Source organism: Lissotriton vulgaris, chromosome 11 (assembly GCF_964263255.1).
Source record: "Lissotriton vulgaris chromosome 11, aLisVul1.2, whole genome shotgun sequence".
In the NCBI taxonomy this organism is placed as follows: Eukaryota; Metazoa; Chordata; class Amphibia; order Caudata; family Salamandridae; genus Lissotriton; species Lissotriton vulgaris.
Window position 1 is genome coordinate 826,768,840 of NC_141699.1, and position 17,244 is coordinate 826,786,083.

General features: G+C 45.6%; 1 protein-coding gene across 2 annotated transcripts in view; it reads left to right on the plus strand.

Annotated features, from left to right (window-relative positions):
• RYK (receptor like tyrosine kinase) overlaps positions 1-17,244 on the plus strand; it is a 906,407-nt gene that overhangs the window by 869,149 nt on the left and 20,014 nt on the right. The gene's annotated exons all lie outside the window — the stretch shown is intronic.

Sequence of the window (17,244 nt, forward strand, 5' to 3'; positions counted from 1 at the left end):
TGCGGTGTCCTTCCTCTGCCGGGGCCAGGGCTCTCTTCTCGGGTGCCGCGGGCGGGGCTCTCCTGCACTGGGGCCTCGCTGGCGGCCGCACTCCTTTCTCCTGGGCACTTTTCCCCTGGCAAAGAACAAGCGGCGGCGGGACTTCCGGCCTGCTTGCGGCCCGGCCGGACCAGATTCGGGGGCGTTCCCGGCTTTTGGCTGACGTAGCATGACGTAGCCAAAAGCCAAAAATTCTCGGGAACGCCCCCAAATCTGGTCCGGCCATGACGGACGCCTCTCTGTTCCAAAGGCTAGCCTCCATTTATGGAGCTAGCCAAAGGAACAGAGGGCGGATTCCCGAGCCACATACTGTTATCATTACATTTCTCCTGCCCAAAAGCTGCTTGCGCAGCTTTTTGCAGTCGAAACCTAAAAAAGTAAAGGGCACTGATCTGCTCCACCTATCAAGGTCAATCCTGCAACAGATCATCTTCACGATCTTTGTCATCCAGTGATTTGACGTCCAAATAGAAGAGAGAACTTAAGGTGGTGAAGCGGGACAAAAAACCCATCCGGCCACTCTGTGTAAATAGAGGTTGCAAGAGGGTCAAGGTGCCACTCAGTCTTTCTCCTGATCTCAGATCGAGGAGCCGATTCTGCAAAAGGTCCCTGTGCACCCTATCTTTCCTTGGCCATCGGTGACTGGGCAACAGATATAGGCCTTTAAGGAGGCTAAGCTGCATACTTTTGGAACTCGTTTGGCTCCTTCTGGTTCACCTTCAGGCCCTCAGTATCTACATTAGGGTTATGGCCTGAGGAGCCATCATTTGCGCCATCTGAGCCCCTATAACTTCTCTTGTTCTGCACCGAGTCCTGTGTCTACTTTCCCCTCTCCAAGCCCTGCACCGGTACCTCTTTCATTGACACTGGTCCCCACGTTGCCTGCGCTAGAGGGGTTCTATTGAGGACTCTGTCTGACCTCCAGCCAAATCCATCTTGATCTAGACCGAGGTCGCGCTCAGACTCCACCCCAGTCGTTGACATAACAAATGAGTACTTTAATGTGCCTGACCTGCAGTCCCGGAGACTTTACCTGTGGTTCATGGTTGGCCAAGAGCATTTTCAGTTTGCCATATTCCCCTTCGGCCTTGCCTGCGCCCCTCGAGAGATCACAGAAGGGATGGTGGAGGTTGCCATTTGTCTTCTGAGGTGGAGGATGACTGTTTTACCCTACTTGGTGACTGGCTGTTGCTGGCAGGCTCACCAAAGTCAGTCGTAGATCGCCTCCTGTCATTGTCAGGGTTCTCAATCAATGAGCCAAAGTCACACCTGACTCCTTCAGAAACCTCCTTTTATTGCAGCTGTCTGAAGCACAGTGAGGTTGAGGGCCTTGGCTCTGCCGCAGTGAGGCCGGGTAATTTGGGCTATGATGCAGATGTTTTGGCCTTGGTCCTGAATTTTTGTGAAAGGAGCTATAGGGCTTCCTGCCTGCTCATTCCATTCATCCTGTTGGTCCACTGCTCGAGGTGGGATATATGGGCTGTGCAGTGAAGTCTATGGGCCCAACGTCAAGTAGACCTGTAAAAAGTCATCCAGGATTTTTGTAGGAGACTGCACGAGATCTGTATTGGTGACTGGTTGATCACAACCTGATCAGCAGCAATCTGTTCTCCCTTCCCAATCCAGAGCTGTCGTTGGTGACTAATGCATCAGTGCTCGGTTGGTATGGTCATCTGGGAGAGAAAGAGATTCAAGGACTCTGGTCTCCAGTCTCCAGTGGTAACCTGGCTCTATATTTGGATTTGCATGCCATTCATCTGGTGTTGAAGTCATTCCTAACGTCCATCAAGAGAAGGCTGGTACAGGTTTACACAGAAAAGAATACTTGCCAAGTGGAACTACAAGAAAAAAGTAGTGGAGTTCTGGGTCTTCTGCTATGACATTTTCCACCTTTGGGAGATGCTTGTATCATGGCGGGATCCTTGAATGCAAGGTTGGACAACCTCAGCCTGGGGTGCGGCAAATCATAAATGGCGGCTGCACAGCGGGTTGGCACAGGACATCTAACAGCGCGGAGAACACTAGCTAGAACTCTTAGCCACCATTGAGAACATGCAGTGTCCATACTTTCGTGTAACAGAATTCCTGCGAACTCTACCCCTAAGAGCTGCATTGCAGTTAGATTGGCACTCAGGACTCCTGTTTACCTTTCTGCCTCTCCAGTCGAGAGTTCTGAAGAAAATCTAGAAATGAGTGGGCCCAACTTATCTTAGTGGCCCCAGATTGGGCCATTTGAATGTGGTACCAGGAGGATCTGAGTATGTATATCTGCCCTTTGATTTAACTACCATTTCGAGAGGCTCTTCTGTTGGAGCAGCAGGCTGGCTTTTCCTCCCAAACCTGTGCATTCTACACCTTCATTTGTGGAGATTGAGCGGGAGTAGTTGACTGCGTTTGATTTGCCAACTGAAGTTGTGAATGTCATCCTTTCTCATACCCTATGTGCATTAACTATAATTTGTCCCCTAAAGTAGCTATAACTGACACCCTGGCCGTACACTGCAATGTGTATTACATCGCTCATGACCTATTCAATGACTGCATTGATAACATCCCTATTGACATCTGAAATGACATAATTTAAATAATACTATTCATGGCGAGAGCACAAGTTAGTTACTTGAAACAACTATAACTGGTGAATTTTGTTTGTTTTGTTAGTTTAAAACCTGGTGTTAGCTGGTGTTTTCACTTAATTTCCCTTTAGCCTTTGTTTTTTCGTGGCTTTCTAAGGAATTTTATTTGTAAAGTAAGATATTATTACATGGCTAGCTATATCTTCACTTTGTATATATTTTTATCTATTTTTTTTTTCTTCACAGAGAAAACCAAAGGGTAAAGTGACGTATAGTTAGACCTTGTAATAATATAAAAACTAGTGTTTTAAAACAAATACAACACTCAAATTCACCAGTTAAAATGTATTGAGCTTCCTACTCCGTTAACTAGAACTTGGCCCCTGCCATGCACTGCTTATGAATTCACATATTTAATCACTCCGGAGTTGTTGAATGACATCTCAATGCGGCCAGGCCCTGCACCCATCCACCTGGGGATAACCAAAGCCCCTTTGCTGGCCAACCCCTCACAGTCATGCAGTCCAATCATGGACTCCCCACCCCTATATTTTAAAAAACAAATTCCCAGTACTCCTGCAGTACTGATGCGCAACCAATACTTTAACGTACCACAACACTGTAACTTTCACTTTTTAACACTTGCACAATCACTAGTACTCCCACATGGACCACACAGGAGTGGAAGGTGTCTCTGGGCCTCCCACAATTGCAGCAGGGTCTCGCCTGTAGCCGCCCCCCACCCATGCAGCCAACCCCACACTGCCCATGGCGTTTGGCCGTGCACAGTGGGGGGTTGGCCAGAAGGTCAGGCCCACCCCACATTGCGCATAGCATTTGGCCATGCATTGTGAGGGGTTAGCCAGAAGGTCAGGCCCTGTGGCTAACCCCACACGACACATGGCATTCAGTCATGCACAGCAGGAGTTTGCCTCTGAGCCTGGTCTGCGGCCACGCCCCTGAGTGCTGCCAACCCCACGATGCGCACGGTCATTGGCCAGTCCCTATGGCCAATCCCCCTCAAAGGGGCACAACATCCACAGCTAAACACATTGCAAAAAGGTCAGTTTTCACTGGGAAAATATGATGTGTCCATATTGGGCCATTTCCTGTTGCGGGCATTAGGCCTACCCACACAAGTGAGGTACCATTTTTATCGCAAGTCATGTAGGAGCATAGAATAATAGAACATTATTGCCAATTCAATTTTGCTCCATTTGTGCCTTCCCAAATGTTAGCCAGTGCATAAGAAAGAAGGCCTTTTGAAAAATGCCCTCTGAATTACATGCTCGTATGGGTATCCTCAAATTCAACTAACCACTGCTCTCAAACACCATACCTGGAGCTCATTTCAGAAATACACAGGTTTCCTTGATAACCATTTTTCAGTCTACATATTTCAACATATGAATTTCTCTATGCTCAGTGCACAATGAAAAAACATTGTAAGGTGGTCGTAAAAACAGTGTGTATTTCTAAGGGAATTTTCCAGAGTGACCTCGCAGGTAATAGGGTAAAAAGCAGAACAAAAAGAGGCCAAAGCAACAGTCTGTTCTCTTACTGAGGAAAAGAGTGATGGCTGTTAAGGCTCCGTTTGCTGCAGAAAGGGCCCACCAACTCTAAGTAGTCTCGAGAATTTGCTTCAAGAAACACACAGTTGAAGTTTAGCTTCAGTTTCAGTGACTTTAGACATCCGTGTTAAAAGAGAAGTGAGACTAGAGAATTAACAAGAGGATTAGCTTTTGGTTTCATCACCAAACTGAGACAATGTTTTTTCCCCCAAGACCTTACTAACAAAATTGCGTATACCTTCACTGATGTGTAGCATAAGATTGCACTTTTCAACCTATAATTGTAAATTGTAAATCTATGGCACTTTTCAGGAATATGCCTGCACCTCTGGAATGTTACAGCACATGGTCAGCATTTGGTGGCTTTTTATATCTATGTAGGTTTTGTGAGGGCTTCTGTTGTCTACCAGGACAACTGCAGCCTTTTGTTTCCATGTCGAAGTCACTCATGAAGATGTGAACATTCTTCTCTACGACTTAGTTTACTTTTTACTTCTGTGAATTGCCACTATATCATGCTCTAGCATGTCATATTTAACACCACAGTGCATCTCCTTTGTTTGAACTTGCTGCTTCTTTTTGGGATTTACTGTCTTTGATCATGTAGAAAAAGTCTACCTTTTGAATGATGCCCTTTTGTTTATATATTTGATTGACACTTGACACTGGGCACTCGAAGGCTGCTAAACATCCCAGAGTGCATGTGCACTGACACCTAAAATATTGACTGATTGAGTAACCCTGTTGGCCTGCTTGATGTTTAGGTAAGTCCAAAGTATATTGCTGCGGAAATTGTACCCGTCACTTAAAAGTCAGATGCCAAATGTGGGTTGAATGCAGACTTGCACCATCCACATGAAGGACACTAAAAGCATGGCACGCGTCCTATGCATAGAACCTTCACTGGGTCGCAGACCAAATTGCAGCAAGTAATTTTCAAAATAATCTTACAGCATGTTTAAAAGCCTACTTATAAAATTAACTAGGTTACTTGCAAGTGATATTTTGAGGGCCTCAAGCCATTAATGTCTAATGTGTTGAAGTGAGAAATGCCCAATATATACGGCCGGTATGCATATGTCAACCAGGATTGATGAGCTAATTACTGCACAGACTGGTGCAGTCCTATTTTTATAAAGATCTACTCTTAACCATTCCCATAGGTTTTTGGGTTAACTATAAAATCCATGTTCCATAGGATTTCTTTAATAAAAGTCTACCTCACAGGTTAACATGGACTTTTCGTTAATCAGTTGAAAATAGGCTTCTAACATTATTTATCTCAGACACGTGAACCTAGGCAGCATCCATAGTGGATCTGCCAGGCTGCCAACCCTACATTTATTTCAACATTCCATGGAAGACATATGAGTGGATCTGGAGAATAAAAAATCATTTTAGGGCATCTCCCTGAAGGAATATTCCTGGCAGGAAGACAGAGGGGGGTACATTACAGGAACACACACTGCTACTTACCTTGAAAATGTAAGAAAGTGGAGACGCAAGACTGGTCCTCAACCTGCCAAAACACTGCCACATCTCCCAGCACCTGCGCACACTTCACTGGCTACCCGTCGAGGCGAGAATCACCTTTAAGATGCTCACCCACGCACACAAGGCCCTCCACGGCACCGGACCAGCATACCTGAACAGCCGACTCAAATTCCACGCACCCCAAAGGACCCTACGATCAGCCCAGCTTTCCTACGCCGTGGTCCCCCGCACCAGAAAGACCAGATCGGGAGGCCGCTCCTTCTCCTTCCTCGCGGCCAAAGCATGGAACGCCCTTCCGCTCCACCTCAGACAGACAACATCGCTCCCCATCTTGGCAAGAAACCTCAAAACCTGGCTCTTCGACAGACCCCCTCCTTGATGGAATGGAACCTGCACCCCCCCCCCCCCCCCCCCCCCCCCCCCCCCATGCGCCTTGAGACCCTTACTGGTGAGTAGTCGCGCTTTAACAAACTCCTGACAACAGATTACCACAAAAATGTCAAGCATGAATTTTGATATTTGCATGTTTGTCGAACACAGCACTTGCTTCTGATGCTGACTTTCTCTTAGCCAACACTTGACTCCTGTCAACCCATGAGGCAAACTGGATCCGAACCAGTATTTGTAGATGTTAAATACTTAGGAGAGGAATGCTACTTGTTTTAACAAGCCAGAACCTTGGAGGGCTGACAGATATCAACAGGGGAAACAGCATTTTGCCATCTTTGGAAGTTCCCAGCATAGCACTTTCTGGTATTGTTTTGCTGTAAATTTGCAGGAAATGCTACAAAACTGTTTTGAACGGAGTGTGGGAACTGTCCTATAATAGTCGTATGTCCCTTTGCTTCACCATAACTGCTAAGTTTGCAGATTGCTTGAGTGTTATATTTCCATCGTATCAGTGGATATTCAATTACCAAATGTGTGATACTTAGTGGCACTTTCTCTTGATTACAACTGAACTGACAACGAAGTGCATGGAAAGTAAAAGGACAAAAAGATATACAATTTTGAGCAGCAAGGACTACTCCCCACCACTGGCCTCAACTGACAGAGCTAGTCCTCAAATGCTGCAGGAGAGCTCTACGTTATCACGCCCACCACGAACACCAAACGGAGAAGCTCTGGACTGGCTATTTACCACAGAGACCCTTCAACTGCTGCTGTCTCTGCACAGTTATCTGGAGGACATTTACTGCTTGCTGCCATAAACTGCGGATGCTTGCAAAGATAGTGTGCCATTGTCGTGTTGCCCTTGCCCCCCTACAACAGGCTTCTGCTGCCTCAAGTTCTGGGAGTAAGTCTGTCCTGCTCTTAGGCAGCGCTAAGGAGGCGTCGACATAGGGGTGGTGGCACTGGAAACAGTTGGTCCGCACTCCGGGACTGGACACTGTACGCACGACGATGCAGACGACAAACACACCATGTGACCAGAGCAGGATGAGAGAAGTTGATTTCTTCTCTGGTGCCAGGGGCGGCCTTAGGCATGTGCAAGCTGTGCACCTGCACAGGGCCGCCAAACCCCAGGGGCCACCTCGCCAATATATATCCTTAATATAATAATCCTCCGAGGATGGATACATATTTGCGTGGCGGCCCCTGGCAGGGATTTTGCGGCCTCCGGCTCTGTTCCACTTCCAAACACCCTGACCCCCCCCCCCCCCCCCCCCCCCCCCCCCACCTCTTAACTGTCCTCTGCGCTCCGCCCCGCCTGGACGCCCTCTTCCGGGGCCCCCTACCTATGCTCCCTGCCCAGGGCCACCATGAGCCTAGAGCCGCCCCTGCTGGTGCCTTGGAAGGTTGAGCTGGCAGGACTCGAGGAATAGGGCTGGCTGACAGGTCCAGAATAACATCCTGCATGCCCCTCCCCCACAGAGTGAGCACCACTGTGAAGGGGTCTTACTGGGAAGGGCAGCAATTTCAAGTCTGCTCAACGGCAAGAAAAACAAAAAAGCTGCCGTTCACTGCCTCACTCTGCCTAAGGGTCAATCAGGCATGGCAACGACCCCAGATTCTCGTAATGGCATTACCGAGTTTGGATTTGTTAATTATTCATCACCTTAGTGACCACGCTCTGACACCACATGGTACACTCCGTCTCAGATGACGGGCTCGGCTTCATTGAATGTCGCCCGGGCTGCTTTTTGTAATAGTTTAGACATTCACATGGCAATGTTATCTGATAAAGTAAGCAAGAGGCGCCAGTCTATTTAATGGGACAGCAGGCTCTACTCTCGGCAGTACAGGTCAATCACTGCCAGGGCGCTCGCTACGTAATGCAGCTTCTTGTTGAGCACGCCTCGTCCGAAGCTCCCTGGGGGGGCTCCATAATGCAAGACTAATGCACTTTAGTGCGGTGATGGGGGCACAGCACTAAAATATGTTATGAATTGGCTTAGAAAGGGTTTTTTCGAAAAGGGGCGCACTGCTTAGAAATTAGCAAAATAGTGTCGGTTAATTACTGTTGGATGTGAGGTGCAAAACAAAGGGGCTGAGGGTAAAGCCCTATAGCCCTCCAGGTAGTGTCAACCTAGGTTGGCACTGCGTATAAAAGAAACTAGAATACCCCTGCACACTCTCAAAAATATAAACAGTCATGTTAGTGTTGACTTTAGAAAGCAAGGACAAAGCCTAAAGCTAAACATAAATAATGGATGTCTTTTCAAGTCTTTCGTTGGTGGGTGGTGTCTTTAATGTTCATAACAAGAAAACCATCCGACACATGTTTTGTCGCGTGTGGGATAATCTTCCCGGGACTCCTCAGGGCTGGGGAGGATACAAAAAGCAGGTGATGGGGTACATGGTATGGTACACTTATAAATTTAAAAACTGTATTGTCAAAGGGATTCAACCTGTGCAGAAGGGAAACCACACCACGTGTGAAAAAACCTGTGTAGAAACAGGGTGCGCGGCGTAGTCGGTGTGGTGTGTGTGTGGTGGATGGCAGGACGTTGTGTAACCCTCTTCGACGAGAAAGGTGGTGGTGGACGTGATGGGTATGTATGGTGGTTGTTATGAGGAAGGTATAGGAGAAGAGACTAAGGCGAGGAAACAAATGAATTAGGTGCAAGACAGAATCTTGAGTGTATAGATTGAGTAAACATGCATGTGTTCACGCAAGAGGGACTGTTTAACCCGAGCCTACCTATTGACGTTGTGGACCAGTAGTGGAAGTCTAGAGGAACAACAAAAGGAGTGTAGATCCCTGACCAAAACATCTCTCTGCTCATCTTGCCAGTGAGGCTTTGGTGCCAAAGGCATGAGCCGGTTGACCTTTAGGACACTCTGGGATGTGTCGAGTAGTAGTAGAAATGCCAAGATGTAGGAAAAAGAAAACGAGTAAATGGGAGGAAACCATAGGGAGGTCGTGCTCGCATGTGGGTCGACATGTTGAAAGGAACAAAAAGGGGCAATTACAAGTGGGAAACAGTACGTGCTATAATATAGCAAACGTGCCAAAGTGAGGTGGCACAAGGCTTTTTATGACTGAATAAACGACCAGTATGGGTTGGCTCTGACTAGGTCACAATCTGTAATGACAGACTTCTAAATCCGCAAAAGTTACTCTAGATGCGTGGGTGATACTAGAAACCAAATCACTACACGTGCTCCTCTCTTCTTCAGGTTGAACCTGATCACGTTAAACTGTGTGATACACTTTTTCTCCCCATACAGGTTTAAATTTGTCACGTTTCTAAGAACCTTTCCAATATCGCTCTGTGTGGCCGAACTTTCTACACTTTGTTAGAAAAGTAAGGTTTCAGATCACCACTCTTTCCCTCTAATACTAGCGTATCACGTGGAACACCTTTGTTATAGGTTCGCACAGCCACTAGTGTAGAGAGTTTCTTAACGTGATCAGGTTCAACCTGAAGAAGAGAGGAGCACATGTTGTGATTTGGTTTTTAGTATCACCCACGCACTTAAAGTAACTTTTGCGGATTTAGAAGTCTGTCATTACAGATTGTGGCCTAGTCAGAGCCAACCCATGCTGGTAGTTTATTCAGTCATAAAATGCCTTGTGCCAATTCACTTTGGCACTTTTGCTATATTATAGCACATGCTGTTTCCTACTTGTAATTGCCCCTTTTTGTTCCTTTCAACATGTCGACCCACATGCGGGCACGACCTCCCTATGGTTTCCTCCTATTTACTCGTTTTCTTTTTCCTTCAGCTTGGCATTTCTACTACTACTCGACACGTCCCAGAGTGTCCTAAAGGTCCACCGGCTCATGACTTTGGCACCAAAGCCCCACTGGCAAGGTGAGCAGAGAGGTGTTTTGGTCAGGGACTTAGTGGAGGACCTTCTGCCCTTACGTAGAGCTTATCTACTGGCACCACATTATCTTTATTTTGCAATTTCAGTTTATTTATAGATTCACTTACAACTACTTCACCTCAGCCTACAGGTCCAGGGCCCTGTCTGGTCGGAATTATCACTGACAGAGCGGTGAGCATTCCATTCTCTTCCCCTCCACCTTTACTTCTCCAATTTTGGTTGTTTATGGGGCCATCCCTGGCAATGTTCAGGTTGGTAATCGCTGGATCTACACTTCTTTCGTTGTTCCTTCAGCCTTCCACTACTGGTCCACAACGTCAATAGGTAGGCTTGGGTTAAACAGTCCCCCTTACGTGGACACATGCATGTTTACCCAATCTAGACACTCAAGATGCTGTCTTGCGCCTAATTCATTTGTTTCCCTGCCTTAGTCTCTTCTCCTATACCTTCCTCACAACAACCATCGTACATACCCGTCACGTCCACCACCACCTTTCTCGTCAGAGGGTTACACAACGTCCTGCCATCCACCACACACACCACACCACTCACCACACCTGACTACGCCGCGCACCCTGTTTCTTCACAGGTTTTTTCACACATTATGTTGTTTCCCTTCTGCACAGGTTGAATCCCTTTGACAATACAGTTTTTAAATTTATAAGTGTACCATATCATTTGCCCCATCACCTGCTTTTTGTATCCTCCCCAGCCCTGAGGAGTACCGGGAAGATTATCCCACACGCGACGAAACACGCGTCGCTGGTTTTCTTGTAATGAACATTAAAGACACCACCCACCAACGAAAGACTTGAAAAGACATCCATTATTTTTTTAGCTTATAGGCTTTGTCCTTGCTTTCTTAAGTCAACACTAACATGACTGTTTATATTTTTTAGAGTGTGCAGGGGTATTCTAGTTTCACTAAAATATGTTAGTCTAACCCCTTATGTGTCGTACTTAGCACGGCTTCTTTGCCAATCAATAGGTAGTAACTGTGATAAGAAAGGCTTTGTCCCATAAGTCAAAGAACTTAACTGGACTTGAAAGAAGACAAGAAGCTGGAGAAAGTGGCTGCTGTTTTCCTGATGAAGAACTGATGCAGTGGATCCTGCTTTCTCTTCTACCCATGCTACAGAAGTGTCTCTCCGGGCTCAGAACAGCAGGACTCCTGCAGACCTGTGGACATAAAAGACAAAGAATGGAATTTTTGGAGAATAAACTTTGGCTCGGCGCTGGCTGGAGTAAGTAGCTGTGCATGTCTACCACTGCTATCTGTGGCCAGCTATCATAGAAGCTCTCCCTATCAGGCTGTGATATTCAGAAGTGACCAGGTGGAAGCGGCCCAGTACCTTAGTTTTAGACTGAGAACAATTTTCATCCTCCAGAGAATCGGGGCAAAGATTGGCATGCAAGATTTTCTTGTTAGTCCCATTCAGAGTTGTGCTACACGAATACAAGCTGCTGCCAGACCTTGTAGTGGATGCATCTGGCCTCATGGAACTTTGCCTGCCCAGGTAGAATTTAAAATTCAAAAATGTGTCCAAGAGTATAAGGAGAAAGAGTGGAGGTGACCACAGCAAAGGGAATTCTTAATGATTTTCAAATGTGTACCACTGGCTGTTTTCTTTGCTGTTAAAACCCAAGGCTTCAGTAGGAACTTAAATCCTATATACCTCACCTTGTGAATCCTTCCTCAACCTCCATGTTCTGTCTTGCTTTACTTGAGGATGTTGAACTTCAGTAAAGGTACACACAGTGTTAGCCAGCAGAGGCAGCCAAGTTACCTTGTTTTTAAAGCGGCCTGCCAATTTCAATTACACCCTGCTCTGAGTATTTGGTGTCAAAACTGAGGGGCTATAGGACTCCTTCAGCATGTCTGTCCCCGTGAAGCCCGGGCCACAAAGCATCCTGCTTTGGCCACTAAGTTCTAAGGCAAAACATTTTATTGAGGGGTACCACTATACTGTAACCAATCCGTTCTCCATCGCTGTTGGCCCTAAAGGGACCAAGAACCTGATCATCTACCCGCTACAGGGAAACATTCACTTGTCTTTCTTCCTTGCAGGTAGTTTCTGACATTTCCCTTAAAAAATCATAACTATTTAACCCCTTGACTTAAGTTTACCTGTCAGATGTTTTGGTTTTTGAACATTTGCCCCTTTTACTAAACTAGTTTGAGAATTTTAGTTTTTACTTTTATGGTTTTAATATTGTTTTAGTGCTGCTTACATACTGTGTTCACGTTTTTCTCAGAGAGAATCCTGTTTCTTTAGATTGATCATTGAAATCTGTATATTACATCTTAAAAATTGGGTTACTTCATTTTGTGAGAATTTAAACCTTGCTTCTCCCCTTTGTGGCGTATTCAGGTAAAAATACGAACACAGTAAACAAGTAGAAATCCTAAAGAACAAAACAATTTAAGCAATACAATGCTACAATATTATATCTTAAATTAACAGAAGGCATGAAGTGCAAGATTAGTGAATTCGAATAAAATGCATACATTATATATAGAAACTAAGGAACACTAGTCACCTTCAGCAGTGCTAACTATTAATGTTCTCCTCACGTCCTAATCGAATTTTGCAACAAGCCGGTACTTTACACGTTACTCTTCCTAGTTAATAATCCTTAATCTTACAGAGCAGTTGATGGAATTTCTTGTTTTTTGGTCTCGGCTATAACGCGCTTGAAAAGCGCGTTCTCGCCAGAGAACTATTGTCGGCGTCTCAGCAGTCTGAGAACGCCGAAGGGAGACAAGACCTGGCCGCGCGCAGCGTTTTTCCATAGGATAACGTTGTGCGCGCGGCCAGGTCTTGTATCCAGAGCATGCGAATGCAGCCCAGATCGCGACTCGCGCCTGCTGGTATGCAAGGGGAGTCTGCATACCAGCGCGCGGCGCTGATAACACACACATGGCTGCCCCTTCAAGCAGGCTTCTTTTCTTCATCCGCCGCCTACGCTGGTAACGTTAAGCCCATATTACATTGTGTATCAGAAAACCTACATGTCCTTGCACCTTCTATAATCTGTTATCCTCAAGCATGGCGTCTACGCAGTGACAACTTAGCAAAACAATTACAATACTTTTAAGTTAGTTAAAAAAGTAAATGTATGTACCGGTAAACAAGCATCGGTGTCTCCATTTGAACCGTTCATTGTCCACGTGCCTAACGCGACCTTGAGGGTACATCAAAGAGCAAACGTTCTTTTATTGACTCGCTGCAACAGGGTCTGCTCGACATAACCTCCTGAGGGGAGTGTACATAGGTGGCAGCTGTTTTACTTTGATCTGCCGAGCGGCACGTTTCCCATGTGATCACATTTGTTTATTTTTGAGATTGCTCAAAAGTTTAGCGTGTCCTTCTACCGGGTTTTTTATCTTTTATTTTTTATTTGTATACCATCTTACTTTTCGGCAGAAAAATTAGGGTTTGATACTTAACGAGCTGTACACATTTGTGTAACATTGCAAATTCACCAAGTTTCACCAATGGCAATTGACTAATGCACAATTTTAATATATAAACCGGCACTATTGGCACTGATGCCCATTTGGCCTGAATGCCCTGTTCACAAAGGTCTGTATGTCACTCTAAATTATGTGTAAATGCCATAATACAACCAGCACGTGCTGTTTCCACCTCTCTCATTCGCTCAGCCCCTGTTCCTCGGAGCACAACACTGCCCCCTAGAGGTGAATGCGTCCACCGCCTGCCAAACACGGCAATACAGCATTGTGAGAGCTTTTCTTTCTATACAATGATACCATTTGTCAGACAAAAATGTACAGTGTTTTTTCTAAAGCCATCATGAATAAACCAGTGCTGCGGTTCCTCTGGGGGGCAGCCAGGCTGGTTAAATGAATCAGAAAGCCCTCGGAGATGGTGTGCCCCCCTCAGTCCATCAGCTCCTGGACAATTATTCAAGGCCCAGCTGCGGGGAAAACAGATGGTGAGTGCGCGTTAGTGATGTGGATTTGGTCGCGCGCGCGCGCCGCCGCCCCCAGCCACGAGCAGCCAGCCCATGAAATGCTCCACACAAGAGCGCGTTTGGGCAGTTGCACCATTTGCAAGCCAGATGCCGGCAATTTTCAGAGCCAGCTAAGGCGTCCATAAAAGGAAGGAAGGCAAATATTCTCACGCAGAAGTAACATTTACACAGATCCTTGTTTGGGCTCAGGCAAAGTGGCGCAGGAGTTTAACTTTTTGGAGTGGTGAATTAAACTGTTCTTTCGTGGGTTTGGCACCGTGCAATGGAGACGGACACAGACACCACCACTCCCATGCACACACGGACACCACCACTCCCATGCACACACGGACACCACCACTCCCATGCACACACGGACACCACCACTCCCATGCACACACGGACACCACCACTCCCATGCACACACGGACACCACCACTCCCATGCACACACGGACACCACCACTCCCATGCACACACGGACACCACCACTCCCGTGCTCACACGGACACCACCACTCCCGTGCTCACACGGACACCACCACTCCCGTGCACACACGGACACCACCACTGCCGTGCACACACGGACACCACCACTGCCGTGCACACACGGACACCACCACTGCCGTGCACACACGGACACCACCACTGCCGTGCACACACGGACACCACCACTGCCGTGCACACACGGACACCACCACTGCCGTGCACACACGGACACCACCACTGCCGTGCACACACGGACACCACCACTGCCGTGCACACACGGACACCAGCACTGCCATGCACACACGGACACCACCCGTGCTTAATTTGTAAAAAAAAAAGTGGCAGGGCTTTCATTTGTACAAAATTAAGTGAAAGTGCACTCGTCAGGAGGCTACTGTAGTTTGCCATACACATTACGCGACTTTGAGCTATTGGCATTGTAAATGACAATGACTTTTATTTATGTTTAGGTTTTTAAAACATAAATAAAAGACCTTGTCATTTACAATGTGAAGACCTTAAAGTCGCGTTCATTTACAATGCTAATAGCTCTAACTTTTGCAATGCCGAGACCGTTGCATTGTAAATGCTTGTCTTTTGATACCTCTGGTGTTGGGGTTCTTTTACACGAGTGTTCACACTCTGATTCTCTTGTATCTTTTCCATTACCCTCAAATAGTACACTGCTTTAGTATAGGCTCACCACTATGTATATGCTCTCGATGTACACAACCCCCACCCTGTTACCTTTCCTTTGTCTGTCTTCTGGCTGCATGGAACATTCCTTTTAGTAGGAGGGGTGAGACCTGCTGATGTTCCATCTGTTGCAAATGTGTTCCCTCCTGATTCATCTATTGCTCTTTCATGTGATGCCGCATGCACATTTTTCCTTCCTGCGACCACTGACCTATGTGGTCTCAGGCGACGAACGATGGTCCGAGCATCCATATGAATTCCACAGCCAACAAGCCTGACTGCACACCCCCTACGAATTTGTAATTCTGTTTTTTATGAGTGAGGTGCAGTGAATTGGTGTTAGCATGTATTGGTTGTTTGTGTTGTCACTATTGGTTTGGTCTTGAATTTTTAGAAAATGTTACCATCCTATTTTGATTTACCAAGACACAGCTTTTGGTTTCAGTAGTAACCCTTACATGGTCTATTGAGAATTTTCTATTCTGTGCTGAAAGAAAAAGGTTTGTGAAATCAGTCGATGCAATTGTCACCTGTTAATATATCAAACTTATATGAATATGTAAAATTCCACTGTATAAGTAGAACCCTACGCTAAGGGGTTTGGCTTCAGAAGGGGTGTTAGTGGTGTTACACCCACCTAACAAATGTATTTTATGGAACATAGTTGGGTACAGGTACTTTCAGTTGGATATGGTGAAGTGTCTGTCGGATTTCTCAAGTAATGTTAATATACACTCAGACAAAAACTGAAGACTTTCAAAACAGAGGGGGAGAGAGTTGGAGAGTTCTCCCCCTCTGTTTTGAAAGCCTTCAAAAATATTGGTTAATTTAAAAAATATTGTTTTCTCTCACCTAGTATCTCCAGCAATCCGTATTTTCCTCCCTTTACACCGCCCCTTTCACGCTCCCTGCTTGTCTATAATGTACTTTAACATTCTATCCATAGTGATTGTTGGAAAACCTGAAGCTCATCCCCCAATCTTAGTGGCCAGACTACGCCCCTGTCTATACTGAGTTAGCATCGTCGTAATGCATTCTCCTTGCTCCATTTCTCTAGCATCTAAAAGCAAGAGTAAATGTGGCATGCGGAACTTAGTGATGTTAGTGTTTTGGGCCTCCCTTCTAAAAACTCTGTTTTCTGATGTTGTTCAAACAGACAGTTTTCCTGACAGTAAATTGTGTATAACAGACCCTTTGGAGTCCACAGTCTTATCTACTGGAATTGCCGCCCGCTTGCCACTTAGGAGCGATCTATAAAACAGATAGTCGGGCAAGTTGAAACACAAACATCGTTTCTTTGCTCAATATCCTCTCGGCCTTGTTCACGCAAGCCTTTCTACGAAAAAATATGTTTTTATGTTTGTTTTCTGGTAGCTTGAAGGCAGCTGATTACAAGCAATGAAACGTAAGTTTACTTTTGGATGAATTCGACAGCCTTTGTAGGTCCGAATCTTAAACGAACGTTGTGCAATTCCACACGTTCTGTTGCGTCCGTAGCAACAGATCAACATTAAGATATTCTGTTAAAATTTTTAATATTATGCTTGAATAGATCAAAGTTTTTTGGGGCTTTGTGAGTAATTGAAATATTTTTTTTTGTCTAAATAACGTTAAAGATACTATGTTATTCCTTTGTGAAATTGGTTGATCTGCACATTGTTTGCACATACAATTTGACACACTTTCCCTTTTGTAGTAAGAGCTACCGTTATCCACGTTCATAAAACAAAATCCAAGCCTTTTCTTTTGTGGAGCAAACTTATTGATTCTAGCTTCGGTTGCTGAAGTGACTTAAGTTGTTTTCAATTTGACAGAAATAGTCTAAATAGTTCTGTTGGTGATCCACATCGTTGCACTTAATACATTGCAAGCGTCTTGTTCACATTTTGTACATAGAGTTCCTTTAGGGTTTTCATGGTGTTTCTACTATTCACCTCTCTATGAATTTCACTGCCCTTCCTTCTGCTTTTATTTACTGGCACTGTTCCACTGCTGTCGTAAAATACCGAAGACATCCATTTTCATCATATCCTACTAACCAATTCTAAGGTGATGACTTTTCAGGTCAACATCAAGATTCTATTTTATTTTTCTTCAGCAATTTGTATTTTAATTGCAGCAAAA